This window comes from Melanerpes formicivorus, unplaced genomic scaffold (assembly GCF_026170545.1).
Source record: "Melanerpes formicivorus ecotype bairdi unplaced genomic scaffold, bMelFor1.0.p_v2 SCAF_32, whole genome shotgun sequence".
Lineage (NCBI taxonomy): Eukaryota > Metazoa > Chordata > Aves > Piciformes > Picidae > Melanerpes > Melanerpes formicivorus.
In genome coordinates, this window is record NW_027142384.1 from 4227914 (window position 1) to 4244633 (window position 16720).

General features: G+C 40.1%; 1 long non-coding RNA gene across 2 annotated transcripts in view; it reads right to left on the reverse strand.

Annotated features, from left to right (window-relative positions):
• The window catches only part of LOC137449719 (uncharacterized), a 77920-nt gene that overhangs the window by 14648 nt on the left and 46552 nt on the right, over positions 1-16720 (reverse strand). The window contains exons 1-2 of one of the 2 annotated variants that reach the window (XR_010989471.1): positions 12110-12294; positions 425-467 (exon numbers count right to left, since the gene is read on the reverse strand). This is a non-coding gene — a long non-coding RNA (uncharacterized lncRNA). Of the gene's footprint in view, positions 1-424; positions 468-12109; positions 12295-16720 lie in introns of those variants that run through there. The other variant, XR_010989470.1, reaches the window with a different exon arrangement.

Sequence of the window (16720 nt, forward strand, 5' to 3'; positions counted from 1 at the left end):
TTCCTGAATGCAGATATTTACACAGACCAGATATTGAGTTTGACCTGTAGTGAGAAATTAAACAATTACTTTTTCCCCCAGCAATAATTTCCCTGGAATCCATTTAGACATATAATTTTACCTACTCACAGAAACATTTTAAAATCATTTTTCTGAACAAGAGTCACTCCCCAGAGGATACTTCTTCACTTGCCATAGTTTTATCAGAGTCAGGGGTTAAATTTCTCCCTTTGGTACACGTTCACCATTTCAGAGATCTCTAAACCTACTACTACTAAAATTTCATTTTGAACATGTACTGTGGTATAGGAGTACTAAGCATTATTTACTACTGTCATCCCAGATGCTCAAATGAGCAACTGGAAGGAATATACCATAAAGACACTCATCAAAATGACATCCTTTTCTACTACATTTCACCTACCTGGGGGTGTAAACATCTGGCACTTTGGGAGTACACATCTTGGCTGTGTGAAAGACAAGATAAACTGGTTAAAACACTGATTATTTTCTAGATCATGAAAAAACACTGCTGTTCTCTGATGCCAAATGGCACAATACAATTAATTTTCCAGAAAGGAATGGATGAATTAGTACAAAAGTACTGACAGAACTATTGGTCAGGACTGGAACAAGTTCTGGTGAAAACAGTTCCAGACTTCATTTAACCTCTTCTTTTTTTATTAATTTCTTATTGTGACTCTGCATTTTTAAAATCCTAATCAATAGCAGAAACCAGAAGCCCATCTTCCACAACACAGATTGCTTGTATTAAATTTATAGCAACACACAACCAAGAAGTTGAAAAGTAAATCTGTTGTCATGACTTTCATTACAACTTCATCTAAGCACTGTGTACGAGTCCAGCTCTTTAGCATTATAGGTACAGAACAAACACAGTCCTGCCCAGATGTGCTTACTGAAGAAGAATCATAGAATTGTTAGGGTTGGAAGGGACCTCAAGGATCATCTAGTTCCAACCCCCCTGCCATGGACAGGGACACCTCACACTAGGTCACATTACTCAGAGCCACATCCAGCCTGGCCTTAACAACCTCCATGGATGAGACTTCCACCACCTTCCTAGGCAACCTGTTCCAGCATCTCACCACCCTCATGGGGAAGAAGAAGAAACAAAAAAATGGAAAAAGGAAATTTTACTCTCCCTGCATTCTGCAAAGGAAAGTGAACCACTGAGATACAAAGTGCAAAATTTATCAGTGTGATTTGGGGCCATATTTATTAAAATGATCAGGCAGTGATCTTAATTATAATTCCCAGGATTCTGCCACATGGAACCTAAGCTCTGTTTCTGCAAATCTTGTACAATAACTGGATGCACATCCCCAACTTTCTCATCCTAATGTCTAAGCACTTTACCCTTCAAATTTCATGAACTTTCTTGGCTTCAGCCACATCCTTATTGTTCACTGTTACTTACTTATACTGTAACAGGCTTAGCAGACACAGTCATCAACCACTTCTAAATCCAAGCATTAAGTTGGAAGTATGAGTTTATTAGGGCAATCGGTCAGGTCAGAAGGGATCAGAACTCTTTCAGTCCCCTCCTGTAGACTAAGCCTACCCTGATTAAGGTAAGGAAAGATATCTCTTAGTATGTAAATCATACACACAAGGTTCACAGTAACTTTTCTATCTGTCGCATCCATATTACAAAATGGAGGACAGTACTGTGCATTGGACTGCACCAAATTGCCTGCTGGAGTTTAGAAGTTTTATCTCCCACTGTGTTAATAGTTTTACATGTCCCCATTAAAACAATACCTTTAAATATATAACAACAATAACTTTAAATAAATAAAAATTAGGAGAGCTATGACTTATTTCTTTCTGCATATCTTCAAGAGACTAGAATCACATGACTCTCCAGACTGAGTCTTGTCTTCTTTCTGCTCAGGTCTCTGAACCACTTTTTTCACCTTTACAGTGCACCTGAGAAAAAGGCAAAAAGGTAAAAATTCCCTACAATTGTCTGTGAACACATACACCACGAGTGGCACATGGGAAGTCTGCAGCTCTGCTAGGGATTTCTGGTCTCTCAAGACCTGAGGTCTGCAAGGCTGGCTGAATTCAGGATATGACATCTTGCAGAGGAAGTACTGTGATTTGCTGGAGAAAACTGTTCAGGCATGAGAACAGAGAAAGAAGTTGTGAAAGTCAAAGAAGGGTCCTTGAAGGACATCAGCAGTGCCAATATATACTGGCACAATATGTAGCCTCTTTTATCAGCACATTTGCTTTGGACAAAGCCATAATAGCAGCTTCTCAGATTAGACAGGCAAATGTGTCTATTTGAATATTTATCCTGAGATGCTTTTGTTATTAATAAAGAATCCAATAAAAGCTGCAGGTCACCATAACTTTGTTACACTTCCCACCCCAACATTTTTTCCCTTTATGAATGACATTGTGGAAATGACTACAGCACAATTTGCTTCCTTGCTTTTCAACAAAATAATTGCTTCACATGGATTTTGCAGATTGTTGATAACTAAATTAGTGGCTCTTTTGTAATTGTTTCCTTTTCAATTTCTCTGTCTTTTACTTTAGATAGGATACAGCTTTGTTTTGAATCCCACTTTCTTGGTAACAGCAACACTTTTCTGTGGGCTGAAGCAGAGTGCTGGTTTATGGATGTTCTAATAAAGCTTTGTCAAGCAGACTAAAAGAAGAAAAAATGCAGATAAATTCTGAGGGATTGAATTCTGCCTAACTCAAACATATTATGTAAGTCTTTACCCTTTGTGTAGTCTTGTTGATATTAGTGGAAGTTGTTATTGCAGACTGTGAATAAGATGTCAGGATTTTGCCCTAAATATTTCACTTAGCAAAGAAAGCAATGCTGCAAAAGATAGCAGACCCCTGAGCTGCAGCAGGATGCAAAATTTGCAGTGACAATAAGAACAGGGCAGCCTTTTGCTTCTTTGTCATGGTGCCATCTTACTGAAAGCATTTAATAAACAGCAGTAGCGGTGTATGAATTAAATGAAAGACCCTGTTGTACAAACTGGGAGCCTTCTAATCCTTACAGCACCACAAATATTTCAAAGAAGTCTTGAAGTACCATGATAATGGCCCAAGATGATGTATTATTTGTGTTGTGTACCTCAAAGAATGCTCTAAAGGAAAAAATAATGTTGCATTAAGAAACAAACCCACATTTCTTTCAAAAAAGGAGACAATTTAAATTATCCAGAAGTTGAGGAAAATATGAGTTTAAGACATTTTGCAGTGTTTGCCTTTGAAAGCCTACACTGCCCTTAAAAGAATTTTATGGTAGATACTGTGGGCTCTAGATTAACATAAGTGAATCAATCACAAAATCTGAAAACCTTTATAAGGATGTTAAGATTAAGGACACAGCTCTTAAGTTCTACAAACGCAAAACTGATTTCAAAGGAATAAAGTGATGAGAAAGGATGTCCATGAAATGAAAAATAATATATTCATAAAGCCCTTTTTCAACAGTCAAGACAAAGTGGCAATCACTGAACTTGTCATCTGGGTTTAAAATTGTTTAAATTAAAGATTATGGGGAAAACTGAATAAAGAAAGAAAGAACTACAAGTCAGCTGTACCTTTGGTGTGATTGCACTGTCTTCAGTACAGACAAGGAACTGGTTGGTTGACTTTCATGATGTAATTTTGGATGTACATGAAGTAAAGGGAATGAACAACTGGAAAGTGTACAGGGGAAAATCTGATTTGGTGCCATCAAATCTTGGGGAAGAATAAAAGGGAAGGAGAATATGTTATTCTGTATGATTTTATAGAAGAAATAATCAAAAATGGACATTTTCCAAACCAGTGGAAGCACACAACACTGGGCATAACTGTCCTCTGATACTCTCATGTATCCCAGAATAATTTTATACCTTTCGTAGGCATAAAAATTCAAGTTCCTGACGAGACAGGGCCTTCTGATGCTTTGCATAGTCCCAGAAGCACTCAGAATGGAGGTGTGGTGGGACTGCTTGGCACTCATTTCTCCAACAACCAAACTGCTGGAGGCAGCATGGGCAAAATCCAAATGTTTTGCACTGCCTTTGATTCAGGCATAGAGCTGTCTGTTTGCCTTTGTCCCTTACACTCATGAAGACATACCCCTATATACATACTAGGGCAGAAACATCAGCTACAAAGTATGATGTGCTTTACTCCATATAGGCAGTGAAGTATAGCACCCATTTATTTGCTGTCATACCTTTAAATCAAGGCTAAACGAGGTAAAAAGCAAATAGATTTTAAGCCCTTCTAAACTCATAGGGCAAGCTGAATGGATAAACTAAGATGATTCACCATCATATATTATCCTGGTGTGTTAGAGTTAGCTATATAACAAGTTCATGGCCATCTTGAAATGAGTGGAAAGGTGAATGCTTCCATTGTGATTACTTGGCTAAAAAGTAATCTCTCTTCTTCCTATCCTCCCCATTTAATTGCAATATTTTCAGGTTAACAATGAGGAAAAGGCTATGTACTTTTCAGGGAAAACTGACCATTTTTTTGTTTGGTTTTTTTCAGAGATAAATTACTTAGAAACAGAGGGAAAACAGTATTCTTACTGAAAGTGACTCTCTAATGTAGATGTCCCTATTGGGCCAGGTTGAAGGATGGGTAGGCACACTTGCACATTAAGATGCAGTTCCTGCAAACCTGAGACTGGAGGAGAATCTCAGCCTCCCTCTGTCAAGCTGAAAGATCCAGTAGGAAATTTCAGTTCACCTGCTTGGTTGGGAAGAAAAGTTTCAGGAAAATAACCTGAGTGTACCTGCTAATGTACCTGAATGTATAGCCAAATTGAGGCAGCAGCTCTGGTGAGTGCCTCCTGGCATATTAATTTCTATGCAGCCCTTATTATAGATGCAGCTGTCCTGAAGGGCCTTTAAAGACCTAATTGTTATCTTTCCTAACAAATGACTGCACAACAGGAGTAAGGAGGAGAAAGGACGAGGGAACCAATTCCCTTGATTCTGAGAATTTCTCAGCTGCAACTACTCTGTTCTCTGAAGTATAAAAAGTCTCTCCTATCCCATCTTTGTGGTGAGTGTGAAGAGCAGGACCATTTCAGAAAGAAAGCATAGCAAGCACCCAAAAAGAGGGTGCTGGCTTCAAAGTCTAGATCAAAAGCACTGTTTGGGAGTGGGTTGAACTACTTAAGAAGCTATATCCAAGTCACACCTTGCTGCCCAGCTTTGTTATTTGGTTTTTGGAGCACCTTTTGCACTCATCTCTTGGTGATCCAGATGGTGTTTCTGGGTGGGAAATCACAGATGTAGCCTGAGCATTACAGTATATGCAGAGAAGAAATGTGCTATGTGGCTAGACAGCATTGCTCACTTATCTTGCCTTTTGACTGACCTGGGCTACCTCTTGATCTATAGTATTGTCATGAGCAGTCCAGGCTTGAGCTTGGTTACAGAAACAGGGTGCTGATGGGCATCTATCACCCCTTATACCCATGATTTGCTGGTCTGAATGGAGTTGTACACTATAAGAGCACAGCAGAGAGAAATTGCCAAAAAGTATCTGAAAGGACTTGTATGCACAACAGAGTCAGCAGAATTGTAGGGACTGCTAATGAGGCTGAAGTTTGTAGCTGAGGAGCCTAGTGTCCATGGAAGAGGAGCCTGGCAGTGGTCCACCCATTCCCAGTTTGACTATGCAGCTGAACAAACTGCTCAGGTACACCCAAGGAACGTTTTCCACTGTTAATGGATCTAGAATAGCAACCATAGATTCATTATAAAAGTTACCATTTCATTCCTGGTTGTCACAGATTAAAACAAAACAAAGCAAAATGAAACAAAAAAAACCAACCAACCAACCAACAACACCAAAAAAAAAAACCCACCACAAGAAAAGAAATGTCAAAGCACTTTGGAAGACAATCTGTTTCCATGTTATTTCTATGGTTCAGGAGAATCAGATAAGCCTGTTTTCTCCATGCTTCTCTAGTACCAAATTACAGTGTGTGGGGCTTTTTCTTTTTGCCTGTCACATTTTGACCAGCCTGAGACAGATTAAAATTGTTTCACTTATTTACAGCAGTTGCAGTAAATTTTTGGAGTAAATCAGGGGGCTATTGGACAAGGGTATGCTGTTTCTTTCCCTCCTTGAGTTAGGGCTGTGGAACATGGGAAGATGATATCAAGTTCTGGCAATTTAAATCTGTTTAGCAAGGTTCTTAATAATCTTTGCATGTATATCACAGAGAACCTTTCACATATTGCTTTAAATAATTCAGAACTGCTCCAATATTGCATTAAATAATTCAAGAATAGGACAGGCTTTGTGATTAATGATGTGTACCTGAAATTTCTGCAAATACAGCAAGGAGTCAAAGTATGCTCTAGATACAAGTGTCCTGGCACCAGATCCCATTTACACTTTGCCAAGGCAAGAGTGTGTATTAGAAGCTTGGAAAAGTGCCTGCTTCTCAATAGAAAACTGACTTAGGCCAGTGGTTAATGTGGTGACTGCTGAAAGAGTCTGTTCTTTCTGATAGACAATACTAACTTGGCTCAGAACCTTTATTGTCTTCTGATTCCTATTTTTAATCCTCATTGATAACATATGTGCCTGATATGAAAATTAAATCAAGGTATAAATATTTCTGCAGAAGCTGGGAGGTTGTCCTGGTATTTTAGCAGCCCTGCTCTGAGAGCATGAAAATTGTGTGCTTTGTAAAGCAAAGCACATAAGCTTATTTTGCATGTTAACTTAATCCTAAAGGGCTCAGAGGTTGCTGTTCTTCCCAGCTGTGCTTAGGTCTGTGATCATGAAAAGCACCTGGAGAGTCTGTTGACTTTGCATTTGTTTTTGTAAGAAGATGGGAGTGGTGCAGCATTATTAAGGCAAAAACCTAAATACTAGTATTTCTGCATTTTCACCCTATTAACACAGCAACCATTTTTACATCTTAGTAAAGCTGAAATGATCCCTGGTTTAGAGAGTAGTATCAACAATTTTTGTCTCTGAAGCGAACAAATTTCTGTAAGCTCTTTTTTTGTTTTGTTTTGTTTTGGGGGGTTTTGTTTTGTTTTGTTTTTTTTTGTTCAGGTATTTAAGAGACAAGGTGAAACAATGCTGCATTGAAGTAGGAATAGAGAGAACAAACCATCCTAACTATTGCTTCTTTTTTGTAAAAAAAAAAAAAAGCAATAAAAAGGAGTACTGATTTTGGCTAGGATAGCATCAATTATCTTCACGGTAGCTAGTGTGGGCTGTATTTTGGATTTGTGCTGCAAACAATGTGGCTAGGTATGTAAACATGGATGTTCTGTCTACCGCTGAGCAGCGCTTACACAGTGTCAAAGCCCTTTGTCCTCCTTGCATCAACCCATCAGCAAGTGAGCTGTGGGTGCACAAGAAGGTGGCAGAGGACACAGCCAGGACCCCAACTGACCAAAGAGACATCCCAGATCATATGACATCATGTTCAGCGTATAAAGCTGCAGGGAAAAGGAGGAAGAGGGCATGTTGGGAGAAGTGATTTCTTGCTTTCCCAAGTAACTGTTACATGTGATGGAACCCTGCTTTCCTGGAGGTGGCTGAACACCTGCCTGTTGATGAAAAGTGGTGAATGAGTTCCTTGGTTAACTATGCCTGCATGCATATCTTTTACTTCACCTATTAAACTGTCTTTATTTCAACCCACAAGTTTTCTTACTTTTACTCTTCCAGTTCTCTCTCCCATCCCACCTGGGGGAAGAGAGTGAGAGCTCTTTGATGCCTAGATGCTGGCTGCAGTTAAACATGAAAACAGCATATGCTAGTGAGCAAAATCGAACAGCTAGCAAGGAGATTCAAGACATCAGCACTATTGGAAATGCTCTGTAGATATCTTTATAAGAGTCTGATATTAGACTCACAGACCAGTTGCCTCAGTGAGCAGCCACTTTACAAACATCAAAAAGACCAGCTAATTTTATTGGATTTTGGATGTTTTCAATAGAAAGGCTCCACAGGGGATGCACTGAGAAGTGTCCAGCTTTAATATTTAAACACATTCAACATTCCTAGAGGAAGAAGGAATAAAAGAGGCCTGCTGCTGTGACAACTGTATTTGGTATGCAATGACCAGCACATTCCACTACACACGCCTCTCTTTCCCAGCAGCAGATGGTGGCCTTAGGGCCATATGGGTAAGGTGAGGGATTAGCCTGGGTAAAATACATTTTTACAGATGCTGATGTGCACAGGTGATCTTGACCTTAGATGTACAAGCTAGGGTTTGGGGTTTTTTTTAGGTTTCTTGTCGGGGGGCGGTCTGTGGTTTCTTTTAAAGGAAGGTACATCTTAGAAGGAATGTCAGGTATTTAAAGTCAGGAAAAAAAGTCAGACCATATTAATGACTGGCATCTAGAACAGTATCTATATACACATTTGCATTTAAATAGAAGAAGCCATTGAAAATCACCTACACGGTCTTCATTTCAGTGATTTGGAGATCCATGCTACAATAAACTTCAGCATCTTTTTGCTTAGGCTGAATGCAAGATGCTTCTCAACATTTCTTAATAAAATCAAAGCTCTGAAAGATTACCAATTAGTGTCTCTGGGAATGTCTCAGGGGTGAAGCATCTTTCTTAAAAAGAAGAGGAAAATGCTAATTTTCCATTCCTGCAGATTAGCTGAAGGACCCATACCACTCTTTCAATGTTGCAGGGCACCAAAGGTGAGAATGTCAGCCACCTTGGGGTTTTTATGGAGAATTTGCCTTCTGTAAAGACTTAATAATTCAGCCCATAACTATTTAAATTATAATCTTCCTGTTATTATAAAGTGATCTCTCAAAGGAATAAATAAAATTGACAAAAACAGTCTTCATCAGGGTTGACACTGATTACACTAGATTGAACTCCCTCATGCATGGGGCTCGTCCACCTTTAAATGTCATCATGAGATGACACCTGTCTATCCTGCTGTCATTCCTAAAACAGAAGAAGTCTCTGTTCCCAGTGGCTTCTTTTCCTAGCAAGATGAATTCTAAGTCATAAAGCACAGGATGACAAGACTTAAGCCAGTGAAAACTGAATAGATTCTTGTTATTCACTCTGTCTCATAGTAGGAGCGGGAGGAAAACCACTGAAGAGGGGAAGTGAGGGCAAATATCATGGGATTCATGGCAGATAAATTTAACACAAATAAAATGCTGGATACTGGTTCTGTAAAATTTATTTCTGCAAAGGCCTGTGTAGAACAATGATGTGACAGAAAGCATTGTCACCAGTAATGACATAGATTAATCAGCAGTGGTAATTCACTAGCCAGCGATTTCCGCTGCATATCAAGGACAACTGACCATGTGGTTCTGTGCTTCACAAGACTGATCTGCTGGCACATATTGTCTCATTCTTATTGATTGTCCATCTTTCAGAGTATCAGGCTCAGAATACAGTAGGTATTGCCATATTGAGCAAAATCAAAGGCCTAACTAGCCCTGAAGCCACTGTGGTAAGTATAAGAAAGTCTGCGAAAAGGAATCAGCCTATTGAGAAACAAATTGTGGCTGGCCTCTGTGACATGGCTCATCTGAAACAGAGATAAGAATGATATTCAGATTTTCTGAACTAGCTATAATCCTTCCTCCTTAATCACAAAATAATTTATTATTTCCTGATGACTTCCAGTCATTTTATTAAATTTCCCCTGCTGGAAAAAAGTATTCCAAAATGTGATTGTTTACTGAAACAGATTTAGTTTGCCTTTTTTTCCCCCTATTTTTGCTGTGGTTCATATTTCATTGCATTACAATAAATTGATATAGTGCCCTCATGCCTCTATCTGGTAGTGAGTGCCTCGGATATTAACAGTTCATCTGCCACAGAGCAGCTTAACTGGCTTCCCCTGCCCAACAGCACAAAAGTGAATGGTTATGGATACTCTGTGATACAAACTGACATACCCTCAGGGCAGCATATACATTTATAATTTCATTCCCTGTGAGTTATTTCATAGCACTAGAATGGTTTTCTGAGCTGGTAAGAAATCCTATTTCTGCTTCCAGATGGATAGCTCAGATAAAGTGCCTGCCTGCCTATATACCTTTTGTCCTGTGCACAGCAAGTTGTGTAGGACAACCTCCTGCCACTGCACAGGATCACTACTTTGGACAAGATGCTGAGAGGTAAAGAAACACACTTCAAGGGTCTCACTTTATAGATACTGCTAGGCACACTCCTGGTGGATAGTGCAGTCATGATGCAGTAGAAAACCATATGCGCATACACATTTATACTCGTATACATGGAATATTGCACTCATTAGCTCATAGGAGACTTCAGAGGTATATGATTGCAGATTTTTGCCATTCTCTCGTTCCCTTTTCTGTCTGCCATTTTACTTCTTTGAAGCCTTGAAAGTGCACTGCAATTCAGACTGGCCTATTCACATGACTGTATAAATGACAGAAAGAACTAGTTCCTCTGAGCTACCTTCAAATGCAAATTAAGCTGCACTTACTGAAGAACATGTTCAGCAGCAGCAGGAGTACCTTGTTCACGTTTTGCATTTTGTTCTAATACCCTGCTAGTCAAGAACTTCAGGCAAGGTCTACAATGGATTAAAATGGTTTTCCATCTCTCTCAGCTACTCACACAGCAGAGCCGTTCTGTAGCTGTACATATTACTCAAGGAAGGTATAGCAGCAGGTAACACCGCAATTACTGGACAATGGCATACCACAGTATTCAGCTGGTTTGCTTTTCAGAGGAGAAGCTAAGTCCTCCACAGCAACAAGAAACAAAAAAACCCAACCCCCTATTTTAATAAACAAACACATTTGACAATAGGATTATCTCAGTTTTCTGGGTTAGTGTCATGCCTTTCTCAGAAAGACACTAAGCATACCTCTGACACCTAATTAACACTATAAAAAAAACTAAACATATTGGTGTGGTACTAAGATTCTGTTTGCTGGCTGCATTGTCATGACTAAATAAAAAGAATGGATGTCTGCCTTCAAAAAAAAGGAGGAGGGTGAGCAGGTATAGTGAGAGAAAGGAATTACCTGCTGATTTATTCTTTTAGTTAACAGCAAAGGGGAACAAGCAATTTAAGGTCAGCAGCATGTTGCTCTGCTGGCCTCAGATCCTGCAAAATTACCAGCATTGTGTGTTGCAATAAATTGCATACTTTTGTCATCCTTGTTTGTTTGAAATATGTGTGAAATGAAGAGGGAAATAGCTAAGACCAGCACTAAGGACTGCACTGATCTGCTTAGGAGGTGAACAGTAGACAAAACAGTCTGTTTTGTTGTACCTGATGACACAAGTGCCCTTCTAACACAGAAGCAGTTCCACTGCTGTTGTAACTGCTTCCTTGCAGTTACCCTGCAGCCCCAGTACAGGCTACATACACAGCCAGGTTGGTCAAGAACAGGTGTTGGCAATCCCAGCAAAGCTACTCACCCCAATTCTCTTCCTCTGTAACCCACTGGCTCACCCAAAATCTGCACAGAGTTTGCATATTGTCGTGGTACACATTGGTCCTGCAGCCTGATCAGTCATCATGCTTACAGATGCATTTAAGATAACATACCCTTAAAATCTCATCCTATGCAAAAGGTATAAGTTATGCACTGAGGTGTGGCTCAGCCAAAGCACTGCCTCACACAGTAAGCAGGTTACTGACAGTTCAAGTAACTTTTCAGACTAATGACTCTCTCTTCAGTCCAGGAAAACAGATCTTGCTGCTCCAGAAGGTCAAACTGGCCTTTATTTTGCTCCTGGCAATGCAAGTGCTGATTATAGTGCAGTATCCAAGACAGGTAATTCATGTCAAAAGGTGGAGAAAGTGGCTTTGCTTATTGATGTGTTGTCATCGCAACATTCAGCCTTTCTGTTCATAGCTATTCATGTGAGTTACAGCAAACAATGCCCGCTCCTGGCATTAACTTGCTCCCCAAGCAGCTATTACTCAAAATGCACAATGGCCTACGGGACACCAAAAGATTTGCTATTGGTCTATTGACCAGAGGCAGCCTTGTATTGCACTGTATAATGAAGTAGCATCAAAAGACATTTTTCCAGAGAAAGTTACCAGGCTGGTGGCCCACAAGTATAAAATTCTTCTCTTTACTCACCAGTAAGGCTGCTTTTGACATCATCCAGTGCTGAAATGACCCCAGGAACAGGGAAGCAAACAGGTATAGTCAACATCAAAGGCATTGTGGCACAAGCATTCAGTGGAGCATCTCATCAAAGAAAGAAGGGCTGTTTCACCGTGTCTCCATTTTCATCAAGGATTGTCACAAAGAATAACATAATAGGTTGCTAAAACATCTCTACAAAACACAAGGCAAATAGCATCCTGGTCACCTTAACACCAGCTGAGAGAAAGAGCTGCTAGAGATTTGCTGTGTGTTACTACGAACCCTGCAGTTCTGAAATGTTTCCTGAAATCCCAGCCCAGGAAAGACTGAGATTAAATCCCTGTCTGGCTTGATAAAAGTGATCCACTTGAGGTAATTAATTAAATCCTCAGTAAAATCTCCAATAGTCAGTCATACTGATCTTTTCTAAGGCTGTGGATTTCAATGATCCTGATCCTAGATTTGAACCCATCTAACTACTAACTCTGAATGTGGAAGGTAACAATGAATTTCTTAGAAGACATCTAAAGGCTTGAGTTGGCAAGGCAAGCAGCTCAAGTGTCAGCATGATCAGCAACAGAGCACTCTAGTGTCGTGCACGGGCAGTTTTCTTAAACCAGGAAACCTCAGGGAAGCAGAGAGGCCCCCCAGCAGCTCACACAAAAGCAGTTGAGGAGACCTGAGTGAGGCTAGAAGCAACAATGGCCAAGCCCTCACATCTACAAAAAAAAGTCCCTTGGAAGCACTGGTGACCAAGGTGGCCAAACAAGTCATGGCATAGCAGTTTGCACAGAAGGGCACACTGTAAGGGCATGTCACTCTGCCAGCTCAACCAGGGAGCTATGGTATCTACACAGACAAAGGCCCTGTCCTCTCAACTCTGCAGCTGTCACAACTGATGCATCTGCCCAGACAGGGCTTGTGTTGGGTGATAGGTTCGAATTGATGATCTTGAAGGTCTTTTCCATCTTTTCCAATGGTTAATTCTATTCTGTTCTTACAGCCACCCAGGTGCAGGGTGTAGGATGTGCTTTATTCTTACAGCAGTACCAGATGGCAGCAGTGAGCACATCTGTGGGAGCAGTGTCCTCCTCCACTAGTGACAGAGCTCCAGGAGGTGGTAAGTAGGTTGAAGAATGTTAGGGAGTCTGAGAGGTAGATGGGACAGCTGGAACTGCACTTATCTTCTCTGGGACATGCTTGTCAGGCAAACAAGACATGATATAGAGAATTCTTTATCCTCTCTACCTGGGAGAATGCAGTGACTTAAGGCATAGGGGCCAATAATGACAAGTTCCTGTACAGTGCAGCAAGCACTTCTGCACTGTGACTCTCTCACCTTCCTTGGTGCTCTTCTATAATAGATATGAGGCTCTGCAGGGGGATCCGAACACTGATGAGGACAATGGTTTTAGATTGGAGGGAGATGTTACCAAGTTTAAGTCAGTCTATGCCTTGTATGACTTCCTACCCTGGTACAGAACTTGGTTTATTATCTATTACTGCTTTTTCATGTAGGAAGTGATGACATTGCAATAAGAAGTCCCAGGGTAGTTAAGAGACACTTCAAGGCATTGGGACAACTGGCTAATGGATCAAGAGCACAAGGAGAGCTTTCATCTACACTTTCAGTTACAGGAAATGATGAGGAAAGAAACAAGATGACACAGCAGATTAATACGTGATTCTGAGCCTAGTGTCACCAGCAAAATAGTGATTTTCTTGATCATGGATCAGTCTAGACAGCAGGCCTGGCACAGCAGATGGCACACACCTTTCTTGAAGGAGAAAAAAGATATTGGCACAGCATAACTCCTGCAAGTTATGGATTAGTTGTCAGGCCTTGCACTTAGGTCACAACAACCCTATGCAATGCTACAGGTTTAGGGCTGAGTAGCTGGAAAATTGCCTGGTAGAAAAAAATCTGAGGGTGTTGTAAATAGCTGAATATGATCCAGTAGTGGGCCCAGGTAGCCAAGAAGGCCAACAGCATGCTTGTGTGTATCAGAAACAGTGTAACCAAGAAATAGTGTGGGAAGAAATTGTTCCCCTGTGCTTGACACTGGTGAGGCTGCCTCTCAAATACTGTGGTCAGTTTTGAGCCTCTCACTACAAGGAAGATAATGAGGCACTGGAGATTCCAAAGAAGGGTAATAATGCTGGTAAAGAGTGTAGAGCACATGTCTGGATGAGGGAACTGGGAATATTTAGCTTGGGAAAAAGGAGACGGGGGAAGACCTTATTGCTCGAGTACTGTGTCCAGTTCTGGGCCCCTCAGTTTAGGAAAGATGATGAGTTGCTGGAATGTGTCCAGAGAAGGGCAACAAAGCTTGTGAGGGATTTGGAGCATAAGCCCTATGAGGAGAGGCTGAGAAAGTTGGGGTTGCTTAGCCTGGAGAGGAGGAGGCTCAGAGGAGACCTTATTGCTCTCTACAACTACCTGAAGGGAATGAAGTGCTTGGTGCCGTAGTTTAGTTGATTAGATGGTGTTGCATGATAGGTTGGACTCAATGATCTTGAAGGTATTTTCCAACCTGGACTGTTCTGTTCTGTTCTATTCTATTCTATTCTATTCTATTCTATTCTATTCTATTCTATTCTATTCTATTCTATTCTACTCTACTCTACTCTATTCTATTCTATCTACCTGAAAGGAGAGTGCAGCAAGGTGGGTGTTGGTCTCTTCTCCAAAATAACAGGAAATAGAATAAGACAAAATTGCCTCAAGTTGAACCAGGGGAGATTTAGATTGATATTAGGGAAAATATCTTCATGGAAAGGGTTGTCAGGCATTGGAACAGGCTGCTCAGGGAAGTGGTTGAGCCACCATCTTTTGGAAATATTTATAAGACCAGTAGATGCAGTGCTTAACGACATGTTTTAGTGGTTGATATGGCTGTACTATGTTACCTGTTGGACTCAATGATCTTAAAAGTATTTTCCAACCTAAACAATCCTATGATTCTAAGATTCTATTAATATGTCTGTCATATATGATAACTACACATGCAAATACATGGTGCTTCAGGGAAGCTTCATGTAAAAACTTGCTCACCAGTGTAACCCACATTTCTTTTTTTAAGGTCTGGAGGAAGCTCTTCTACAGCTACACAAAAAATTTAGCATAGCCTCCTATACTCAAAATGTCTCTTGTGTAACTGATAGACCTCTGGAAGCAGCATTTAATTTATTGCAACAACACAATTTTTCAAAGTCTCCAAGATTTCTGTACATTTTATTGTGAAAGGACGTTTATTGCAACTTTTATGTGTAAGCTGCCTACAGCTCCATAGTACTTGGAGTATAAAGCAGATGAGCAAAAGGCCTTTAAACTAGCATTGTTGCACCTCTGATCTTGATTGATGTTGACACCAATTAGCAGAAAAGGAATCTTCCAGATAAAGGAAAAGAAGATTTTATTAAGCCCTAAATGCCAAGAGTCAGAATTCAATGCAAAATTCATTAGTGTTTATGGCAGGAATCCTACCAGCTATTGCCAAAGGGTTAAAGGGAAATAAAAATTACATAAATAAGATTTTCTAGACTTTTAAATCCTAGCTTGGACAGTAAATGCATTTGGGTGATTTTAACTTGCTGTTCTATACTCCTGCTTTTAAAGGCTGTTGTGTTACACTCATCATTTTAACTTCTACTGAAATCAGTTGCATTCCTTTGAGCAGCAAAGAGAAAACCAGAGGTAATGTTTTTTAATTCAGTTCTAAAATCAGTTTTGTAAATATAACATCATCAGGTAGAGGAAGAAGTCTTCACCTGGTACAAATATAAATGTTAATGTTTAAATGTAAAACCATATATACTTCCATATACATACAAGATCAAAATCTGATTTTAAATTTCTGGCTCATGTACAGACAGTGACATGAAAACAATGACATGCCTTTGAAGACCTTTATCCATAAACAACTGCTCAGAAAAATAAAGGAGCTTTGCAAATTTCCTTCTGTTGTGTCACTAATAAATCCCAGTTTAACAAAGCTCTGAAATGCTATCTGAAAGCTTTGCAAAAATAAAGAACCAGAAATGAGATTGTGACAGTTAGCAGTCTGGAGAACTTCAAGCACCTGCTGTGTAAGAGAAGTGCCACAGCTGCCTGTTATTCTAATATAATTCACAGCTCTTAGAGGAACTATGCTTTAGGTATGGCACAAATATATGGGCAAGTTGAGGCAGTTTCTTCCTATGGCTTGTACTTACAGCGCTCAGGAATCTTGCATATGCATGTCTCTCCATGTTCACTAGAATGTGTTTTGCTTTCTAATCCTAAGTGCTTCGGTTTTGTAAGGAATATTACAGGTCCCAGTTCCCCAAAATCAAGCATTTGCCTGCCCAGAAATACACACACAGATTTTCATTCCTCACAGGGTGTCTGCTCTTTCAGTTCAAAGGACTGCACACATGAATGCTAATTTCTTGTAACTTAATTTATCTAATGATAATTTAATTTCAACATGTCCTAGGACATGTTCTTCCAATGGCAGAGGATCCTGATGACCAGCAGTGTACATCTACTTGTCAGAAGACCTGGGGCAAATGTTGACTCTGAATTTACCTTCCAATCTCATTTACTGCATCGAATGTCAT